The sequence below is a fragment of the Apium graveolens genome, chromosome 6, assembly GCF_009905375.1.
Source record: "Apium graveolens cultivar Ventura chromosome 6, ASM990537v1, whole genome shotgun sequence".
NCBI classification, from domain to species: Eukaryota; Viridiplantae; Streptophyta; class Magnoliopsida; order Apiales; family Apiaceae; genus Apium; species Apium graveolens.
In genome coordinates this window covers 157,241,418-157,252,219 of record NC_133652.1, presented here as the reverse complement: position 1 = coordinate 157,252,219, position 10,802 = coordinate 157,241,418, and the positions used below count along the sequence as shown (strand labels likewise).

Sequence of the window (10,802 nt, the reverse complement as noted above, 5' to 3'; positions counted from 1 at the left end):
TGTTCATGTGTTTCGCTCCCCTTAAAAACTTCAGAATTCCTTGGTAGATGAACTCACCAAGGTCCACATAATACTCCTCATTCAAAATACCCCATAACAACCTTGCTCGCTCAACTGTAACCTCATGTGCATGTGAAGTGGGCAGAATATTAGCACAAATAAAGGCATTCCATGCACGGGCATACCTATTCATCACAATCGCCGGAAAAGAATGATACTCGTTAGTTCCCGTCTTAAACTTCCAAACCGTGCCCGGCTGACAGAGCGTAGCACAAATCAAATCCAAATCAAACTCCTCGAAGGGCTTCTCATTCCAATTCTCCTCCGTAGGCTTCCTCTGTCGCTGCCCAATCACACGGCGAATCGCCTCAGGATGATAATCCATCGTAAGCCCATGAACAACAGTAAACCTATTCTTTTCAGCCTTTGCGTTTGCATAAAACTCGCGAACCACGCTCATCGGACCCGCCTCCGGTGACTCACAAAACGAAATCAACCCCTTTTCAGCAATCATTGGCAACAACTCACCATCCCTCCCCGATGGTAAGAATCCCCTCTCCTTCAGAATCGGCTTAGCCAGAAGCCTAGTATACTCCTCCTCAGCAGCCCTATCAAACAAACGAGGTCTCGCAGCAGTACCCCTCGAAGAATCAGCAGTAGGCACAGTGCTGCTGCTATCGATAGTCCGGGATCTCTTGGATGTCATTGAAACTGAGAAAAAGTGTTTAAGAGTTCTGTTTTTGAATATGGGAGAGAGTTTTAAGGTTGAAGGTATAAGGGAGAGTATATGGAAAGTTGTATAGGGTAGGGATTAGGGTTAGAAATTGATTAGGAGTGGGGTTTTGAGGAGATAAAATGTGGGTTATAGGAAAAGAATTTGTGGGATTGTAGGTTGTATTTAGTTTTGTGTTTTTCTATTTTTTTGTAATTTTTATAAGGCAAAAAAAATTTTTGGCAGACGGGTCCTGAGCGGGCCCAGCTGAGCTAAGCGGGTGCCCATCATCCTGAGCGGGCGCCCAGCAAGGCTGAGCGGGCGCCCAGGTGGTCTCTAGAAAAATATTTTCCTGCCCCGTTTTTTCTGATTTTTTTGTGGTTTTGGATAGGTTACTAACTTCTAAGGGTTCCTATAGTAACAAATCTTGGGTTGCCTCCCAAGAAGCGCTTCTTTTACGTCATTAGCTTGACGTAGAGTACCTTGCTCAAGTTGACAATAAAACGGCACTAACCACTTCCCGGTTTGTCGTATCCCCATAGTAATGCTTCAAACGCTGACCATTAACCTTGAATGCTTGACCCCGATCATTCTCAAAAATCTCCACCGCTCCATGTGGAAACACAATTTTGACAATAAAAGGTCCAGACCACCTTGATTTTAACTTTTCAGGAAAAATTCGGAGACGAGAGTTGAATAAAAGAACTTGCTGCCCCGACACAAATGACTTAGGATATAGCTTCCTGTCATGCCACCTTTTAACTTTTTCCTTGTACATTTTGTTGTTCTCGTACGCTTGGAGTCGAAATTCATCAAGTTCATTTAACTGAAGCATTCGCTTCTTCCCAGCTGTATCTAGATCAAGGTTCAACTTCTTCAATGCCCAATAAGCCTTATGCTCAAGCTCCGCAGGTAAATGACATTCTTTACCGTAAACAAGTTGAAACGGGGACATCCCAAGTGGAATCTTGTATGCTGTTCTATAAGCCCAAACAGCTTCATCGAGCTTTAAAGACCAGTCCTTTCTTGACGGACAAACAACTTTCTCTAGAATACACTTGATCTCTCTATTAGACACTTCAGCTTGACCATTCATTTGCGGATGATAGGCAGCAGCAACACGATGATTCACATTGTAGCGCTGCATCATAGAAGTGAACTTATGGTTGCAGAAATGCGACCCCTAATCACTTATGATTACTCGTGGCGTTCCAAACCTTGTGAAAATCTGCTTATGAAGATCATTCAACACTACCTTTGCTTCATTCATCGGTAGAGCCTTGACTTCTACCCATTTTGAGACATAATCGACTGCCAGCAAGATGTACTGATTATTATAGGATGAGACAAATGGTCCCATAAAATCGATTCCCCAAACATCAAAGACCTCGACTTCAAGCATTATATTTAACGGCATCTCATCCTTCCTCGTAAGATTCCCCACTCTTTGGCAATGATCACACCTTAAAACGAACTGATGAACATCCTTAAACAAAGTAGGCCAGAAAAAACCTGCTTACAAAATACGAGCTGATGTCTTTTCACCACCATAATGTCCACCATAAACTGTGGAATGGCAGTCTCGTAATATCCCCTCCGTCTCACAGAATGGGATACATCTCCTGATGATCTGGTCAGCTCCTTGTCTAAACAAATATGGTTCATCCCACATGTACCACTTCACCTCATGCAGAAACTTCTTCTTTTGAGCTGTATTCATATTAGGAGGCATTATATTGCTGACAAGATAGTTCACAATATCTGCGAACCATGGCTCTTCCTCCTGAACTGCGAACAACTGCTCATCCGGAAAAGATTCGTTGATCAATGTTTTATCATGTGAAGTAGAACCGGGATTCTTAAATCTAGAGAGATGGTCAGCTACTTAATTCTCAGTACCTTTTCGATCCTTGATCTCTAACTCAAATTCCTGTAGCAAGAGCATCCAACGAATAAGTCTAGGCTTCGAATCCTTCTTGGAAACCAGATAGCGAATGGCAGCATGATCAGTGAATACTGTCACCTTTGTCCCAAGCAGATAAGATCGAAATTTTTTGAAACCAAAGACTATAGCCAAAAGCTCCTTCTCTGTAGTGGTGTAGTTCATTTGAGCTCCATTTAGAGTCTTACTAGCATAGTAGACCACATGAAAAAGATTATTCTTGCGTTGCCCAAGAACTGCTCCCACCGCATAATCACTTGCATCACACATCATCTCAAAAGGCTCTGTCCAATCAGGTGCCGTAATAACTGGTGCAGTTATTAAACTCTTCTTGAGAGTCTCGAATGCCATCAAGCATTCATTATCAAATTTGAAAGGCACATCATTCTCGAGTAAGTTGCACAACGGCTTAGATATCTTCGAGAAGTCCTTGATCAAACGCCGATAAAAACCCGCATGACCAAGAAAACTACGGATTCCTTTCACAGAAATAGGTGGTGGAAGATTTTCGATGACTTCCACCTTGGCTTTGTCCACCTCAAGACCCTTGCTAGAGATTTTATGCCCAAGAATAATGCCTTCACGCACCATAAAGTGACATTTTTCCCAATTTAGCACCAAATTAGTTTCCACACACCTTTTGAGCACCGCACGAAGATTATTCAAACATTCATCATACAAATGTCCAAAGACGGAGAAGTCGTCCATGAACACTTCGACATTATTTCCAATCATATCAGAGAATATAGCTATCATACATCTCTGAAAAGTGGCAGGTGCGCCACATAAGCCAAACGAAACTCTGCGAAAAGCAAACGTGCCAAATGGACAAGTGAAGGTAGTCTTTTCTTGATCCTCTGGTACAATGCAAATCTGATTATACCCCGAATAGCCATCCAGAAGACAATAATACTCATGACCGGACAACCTGTCAAGCATCTGATCAATAAATGCAAGAGGGAAGTGATCCTATCTCGTGGCCTTGTTCAACTTTCTGTAATCCATGCATACCCTCCATCCTATGACTGTTCGAGTGGGGATGAGCTCGTTCTTCTCATTTGCTACCACAGTTATACCTCCTTTCTTCGGTACACATTGCACGGGGCTCACCCAAGAACTGTCAGAAATAGGATATATGATTCCTGCATCCAGCCACTTCAGAATTTCTTTCTTCACCACTTCTTTCATGATAGGATTAAGTCATCGTTGTTGCTCAACAGTTGGCTTACTACCTTCCTCTAGCAGAATTTTATGCATGCAGCACGAAGGGCTGATCCCTTTGATATCTGCTATAGTCCATCCGATAGCCGATTTGAATTCTCTCAAGATCCTCAAGAGCTTGTCCTCCTCACTACCTGAAAGGTCAGATGCAATAATAACAGGTAAAGTAAATGCATCACCTAAAAAAGCATACCTCAAGTGTTCAGGCAATGGTTTAAGCTCCAAAGTAGGTGCTTCCTCAATAGATGGTTTGAGCTTCCCTTCAACATTCTTGAAATCAGAAGTACCAAGAGATTCAAATGGCATGTCTAGCTTTCGCCTCCAAGGAGAAGCATTTAGATATTGCAGTTGCTCATTGCCATCCTCATCATCACTGTCAAACTCCCCCACTAAGGCTTTCTCTAATGTATCAGACATTAGCATATGATCAAGTTCTGAAGTTACCGCAGAATCAATCAAATCCACCTTTAAGCACTCCTCGTCTTCTGTAGGGAATTTCATCACTTTGAATACATTGGATGTCACATCCTGATCCTACACCCTCATAGTAAGTTCACCTTTCTGCACATCTATCAAGGTACGGCCTGTAGCCAAGAAAGGTCTTCCCAAGATTATGGGGATCTTCTTATCTTCCTCAAAATCCAAAATGACAAAGTCTGCAGGGAAGAAGAGCTTATCCACCTTTACTAACACGTCTTCCACTATGCCTCGTGGATATGTAATAGAACGATCAGCCAATTGTAGAGACATTTAGGTGGGATTTGGATCAGGCAAATTCAATTTTTGAAGATTGACAATGACATCAGATTGATGCTTGCTCCCAAATCGCACAGGCATTTGTCAAAAGACAACTTGCCAATGGTGCAAGGAATGGTGAAGCTACCTGGATCTTTAAGCTTTGGAGGTAATTTTTGTTACAGCACAGCACTGCACTCTTCCGTTAGAGCAATGGTCTCAAGGTCATCCAGTTTCACCTTTCTTGAAAGAATACTCTTCATGAATTTCGCATAACTAGGCATTTGCTCCAAAGCCTCAGCGAAATGTATGTTGATGCGAAGTTTCTTGAACACCTCCAAAAACTTACCGAACTGCTTATCCAGTTTTTGTTGTTGCAATCTCTTAGGGAAAGGTGGTGGAGGATAGAGTTATTTCTCCCCTTTATTACCCTCAGGCAGAGTGTGTTCAACAGTAGTCTTCCTTGGTTTCGCCGCTTTCTCCTTTTGCTTCTCTTCTTCATCAATAACTTCAGCTTCTCCGTCTTTCGCTTTTTCAGCATCAGCAACTTTTCCAGACCTTAAGGTAGTAGCCTTGACTTGCTCTTTAGCTTCCTTCCTGCCTGGCACTTCAGTATCACTGGGAAGTGTGCCAGGTTGATGATTGAGCACTACATTGGCTATTTGACCGATTTGATTTTCCAAGGTCTTGATAGAAACAGCCTGACTTTTGCACAACAGCTTTAGTTCCTCGAAATCAGCACTAGAAGGTGGCGCAGCACCTCCTTATTGAGGATATGATTGCCTTTGAGCATAATGCTGTGGTTGCTGGAATCCGGGTGGATTAAACTGTTTACTTACGCCTTGCTAATATGGTTGCTGAATAGCATTCTGATTATTGCTCCAGCCGAAATTGGGATGATTTCTGTTGTTAGGATGATAGGTAGCTGGCACAGGTTGCTGCGGTCGCTGATAATTGTTCACATATTGAACAAATTCATTAACAAGAGAACACTGATCCGTAGCATGAGAACCTGCACAAAGCTCGCAGACCATAGCTATCTGATTGACTCCATAGGTGGCTAAAGAATTGACCTTCAAAGACAGCGCTTGGAGCTGCGCTGCAATAGCTGTAGCTGCATCAACTTCCAGAATACATGCTACCTTCCCAGGCATCATCCTTTGAGTTGGGTTTGGTGCTCATTTACAGCCATAGTTTCAATAAGATTATAAGCCTCGGTAAAGCTTTTGGCCCACAAGGCGCCTCCAGCTGCTGCATCAAGCATGGGCCGAGATTGGGCCCCCAAACCATTATAGAAACCAGTGATCACCATCCAGTCAGGCATACCATGATGTGGACACTTTCTCAACATCTCCTTGTAGCGCTCCCAAGCTTCGCACATAGATTCTGTTGGTTGCTGCGCAAACTGAGTAAGAGCACTCCTCATAGCTGCAGTCTTTGCCATTGGATAAAACTTTACTAGAAACTTTTGCGCAAGATCTTGCCAAATAGTGATGGACCCGGCTGGTTCAGAATGTAACCGGTCCTTAGCTTTATCCCTCAGAGAGAATGGGAAAAGCCTCATCTTGATAGCCTCATCAGTCACACCATTATATTTGAAAGTACTACAGATCTCGACAAAATTCCTGATGTGCATGTTGGGGTCTTTAGTTGCAGCACCTCCGAAAGAAACAGAATTCTGCACCATCTGAATAGTGCCCGGCTTGATTTTAAAAGTGTTAGCCTGAATAGCCGGATGAAGGATGCTTGACTGAATGTCATCAATTTTAGGCCGAGAAAAGTCCATAAAAGCTGGATCTTCCGGAACTATACGATCACCCATGAAAACTGGTTCTTTCTGCTCACTCTCTTTATCTGAATCTTCAAAATCTATCTTCTCCGGAATATCAAGAACTAAGTCTGTCTCCTCAGCCGTATCTAAAGTCCTCTTGCGAGTACGAGAACGTGTTTGCATAAACGCTCGCTAAAGTACCTGAAACACAACCGGAAACGATAAGTAACACGTCTTAATCAATGAGTCCTAATGAACAATGATGGTAAATGCATAAACTAAACAAATACGCCGAGTCCCCGGAAGCGGCGCCAAAAACTTGTTAGGGCGGAAAACATGCGCTAATAATACACGCAAGTATACACGTTCACAAGTAATATAGAATACTTTCTAGTTCGTTCCCGCAGAGACTCAGACTAATTATGTTCAATTAACACTTACTCACCAATGTATGATTACTTCTCAATGTCAAGACAATAACATGTAGAATTAATTAACTAAGTATTAACTATAATTAACTACGAGAATTAAACACTTAATTGACACTTGAATTAACAATATTAAACACACATGAGATCATAACTTCATTACTACTTCCTTCAATAGTTATTGTTATTACCCTTAGCATGTAACGGTGATGATATTAATCGAACAACACGAAACTGATAAAAGCCAACTTTCATTGTACTAATACCATTCTACCAAACATCCACAATTAAGATAGAAGTTGAATAGTCATCAATTATGTTGAGACCCTATATGTCTACAGAATTTGACAACATAATGATTTAAGCACAAGTTATTCCTTATGATTACACAGGGCAAGTAAAACGGTTAGAGTTACCCACTAATCATGCGTACACATACATGAACCTATGCTAGCATGGCAAATTCTAAATCTCAAGATCCATCATCGCTTCATAAGAGATTAACACCATATCTTATATGTTCGCGACGGACATAAGATGAATAAGCACAACCAATACTAGATATCATACAATCATCACACTAAGGTATTAAACAACTAACTAAAGAATTCCATAACAAATCCGTTATGACCCCATGATCACGATTAGCCCATGATTGAACTCATCGTCACCATGGGTTCATATGAAAACATGATAATAACACACGAGAATAACTAATAAAAATACTTAATTAAACCAGAGTACGTCACAAGAGTAATAAGGTTTAAAATAAAGAAAACTAGCATTCACTGATACAACGAATAAAAGAATCACAAGAAAACAATGCTCCCTCTTCTTCGTTGCGATGTGCTAAAACGGTCTTCTTCCTTATCTCCTTGCTCCTCGATTGATACCATGATTCAACACACGTGAAACGTCTCTGAAAACTACTTATATAGGAGCCCCACAAGTCCCAGCTATCTCAGAAGTCGGAAGTCCAACAGAATCAGGAGTCTAAAAATCAGAATTTTAATTCACGACCCTGAGCGGCCGCCCAACAATCCTGAGCGGGCGCCCAGCTTCCTGAGCGGCCGCCCAGCCAGGCTGAGCGGGCGCCCAACACCTCACTGGAAAATTTATTATTTTAATCCTGTTTTCTGCTGCGTTCTGCTCCTAACTTCCCACGTGCAATGTCAAGCACATACTTAGGCCAAATCATGATGAAATCTCTCCACAAATGCAAGTAATACCCTGAAATGCACAAACACTAGAAAAACGCATCAAATACACAAAATACTTGATTTCAAGACATCAATTCAAGCCATTATAAGACGTTCTAAGTGGTATAAAATGCCACTTATCAGTAGGGTATTCGTGCAACGAAAGTTAGCGTTTACTAGTTTCATGTTATCTGATTAGTTATCATCATCATTGCATGCTAAGGTTAAAATGATGACTTTGAATGAAGTAGTAATGAAGTTAGAATCACATGTTTGTCTCGTATAGTTAATTCAATCACTTTTATTCTTAGTTATTTGCATATTAGTTTAATTTTAGTTATAAACAACCCAACTTGTTATTGTCTTAGCATTGAACGATAACCATACATTGTTGCATAGGTGCATAATCTATAAATAACCTAAACCAGTCTCTATGGGAACAAATCTGATTTATATCTTATACTACTTGCGAATGCGTATACTTGTGTGTAATTTTAGCGCATGTTTTCGCCCTAACATTGACTGATGATCACATCTCATTGATCATGGGTATAGTGATACTAAAGTAAAAAACACAGACAAATGTATATGTACATGGTGTTGGACAGACCCAGTGTGAGATTCTACATGTATGTTGTGTCATAAGTAATTCTCATTGTGATAATGATGTAATGGTCCTTAGACTTTAAATCATTATATTTTTATACGAGAATTAATGTACTTTGATTACATTAAAAGTTACCTTTGAGCGAGTAATGATAAAAGTGTATTTTGGGTATATTATGAATCGAATGAGAATGATGAATGATCTAGAAAGAATTTAACCCTCCTAATTTTAGGAGTGATATTATTGGCCTCTTGTGTGAGCTAGACTATGAAATGCGTGGTCAAGCTCAAATGCTGATTTGATATGATAGTCTACTCATTGATCAAGGAAACCTGGATTAAATATTGATGAGGATGACACATTACATGCCTCTAGTTTAACATATAATATGTTGTTAAAGGGATTATGTTACTTTGTACATTATTCACAAAAGGTTAAATCGATCACTGATTGAATTATTATTACTTGGGTAGCAATGATGTATTACTAGATGCCGCTCATTACTTACAATTTTAAATTAGATTTAAAATTCGTTGCCAACGTAATAATAACCTATAGGGTCACACACAAAGAATGTTTTATTTAATTTAAATTGGATTTAAATTATATTAAAGCAATTTGAATTATATATAATATTAATTAAGTATGACTTAATTAATTAGATAAATAATGATATTCGGATTTACTAATATTAATTATGAAATTCAGTTGTTAAATAATTAAGTGTGACTTAATTATTATACAAATAGGAATTTTGAATTAATAATAACTCCTAATTAGTTAAGAGATATAATTCATTTTTCTACTCTCTATATAATTTCTCTTGTGGCTAATTTTTAAGGCAAGACTTTTACTAAAACCCTAACCACCATGAGAGAAGATGAAGAGAGCAAGAAGAAATTAGTTTGTGCTAGTACACATCCAATCCTTGAGTTCAAGCATTCGTGTGGATACCGAAAGAGCGTAGATCGCAAGAGCAGGATGCGTGGTGATTAAACAAGCATTGGATCTCCATTATTCAACCAATTTGTAAAATTTCTTAAGGTAAACAATCTAATCTACGAATTAAATATCTATTTTTCGCATGGATCCTGCGGTGGGTTTCGAAAATTCTGATTTTTCACGTTTTTAATCACTATTTTCGTTCCATTTATGTGCTCGAAACCCTTCAGCTGCTGGTGCTGATTTGGTTGAGCTAGTTGGTTTGCCGGCGATTGGAGTCCCGTAAGGAGCTGGTGATGGTCCGGGTTTGGCTGAAGAGATGGAGCTTTGATCTGGAGCTGGGTTGCTTGGTTTTTGAAAGTTAGAGAGCCATTGCAGAAGGCTGTTGGGGTAGCCCAACAGTTGTTTAATTAATTTTAATATTACGTTTAATTAAGTTTAATTGAATATTTTAGTGGCTTAATTCCTAGCAAGTAAATTTTTAGTGGATTTAGATGGTTAAAGTTAGTATGGTTTGTTTCTTGGCTCATTTTCAATTGGGCTTGTATTCGGATTGGGCTTGTCCCTTTATATATTTGTCTTTTAAAAAAGAAATTGCCATTTCTTTAAAAAAATTAATATTTTACTCAATTGCGCTTACTTGATTAATATCTAACCAATTACTTTTATAAGTAAAATATGTTGCCTTTTTATTTTCACCAACTAAAACAACTTTTTCTCTGCAAATATTTTATACAATTATTTTTAATATTTACATTTTAAAGTAAAACATGTTATCTTTTTTATTTTCTCAAAATAAAACAAATTTTTCTCTAAACATATTATGGACAATTCTTTTTAATATACGTTAATTATCAATCTATCTTCTATACAATCTATGCTATTATATAAAGACGAATATTAAAAGTTTGGTAGTCGGTCGGTACTTGCTAGAATTTATTTTATTATTTTCATTAAACTAATTAATTATTCTTATTTAACTATTTAATATTAATTCAAAAAACCAACGCGGGACCCATGATCCTTAACCAGAAACCTTCCGACAAAACAGTCCATATCCTTACGGCTTATACGCAGTCGAATCTAATTAGCACCCCTGAAACCTTCCTCCTAACAAACTCTTATCGCAAACTAAAGTTTTTTTAGCTAAAATAAAAAATTTCATTCTCTTTCGAATTCATCAAAAGATACGCGACATCTGTCAAAATAATTACTTAATTACAAATAACATAAAATATAGACATA

At 38.9% G+C, this 10,802-nt stretch overlaps 1 non-coding gene across 1 annotated transcript; it reads left to right on the top strand.

The window, feature by feature from the left end:
• The first annotated feature begins 5,932 nt into the window (after positions 1–5,932).
• On the top strand, positions 5,933–6,039 carry LOC141669750 (small nucleolar RNA R71). Its single transcript, XR_012554011.1, has one exon. It is a non-coding gene; the product is annotated as a small nucleolar RNA R71 (small nucleolar RNA).
• Positions 6,040–10,802: the final 4,763 nt, after the last annotated feature.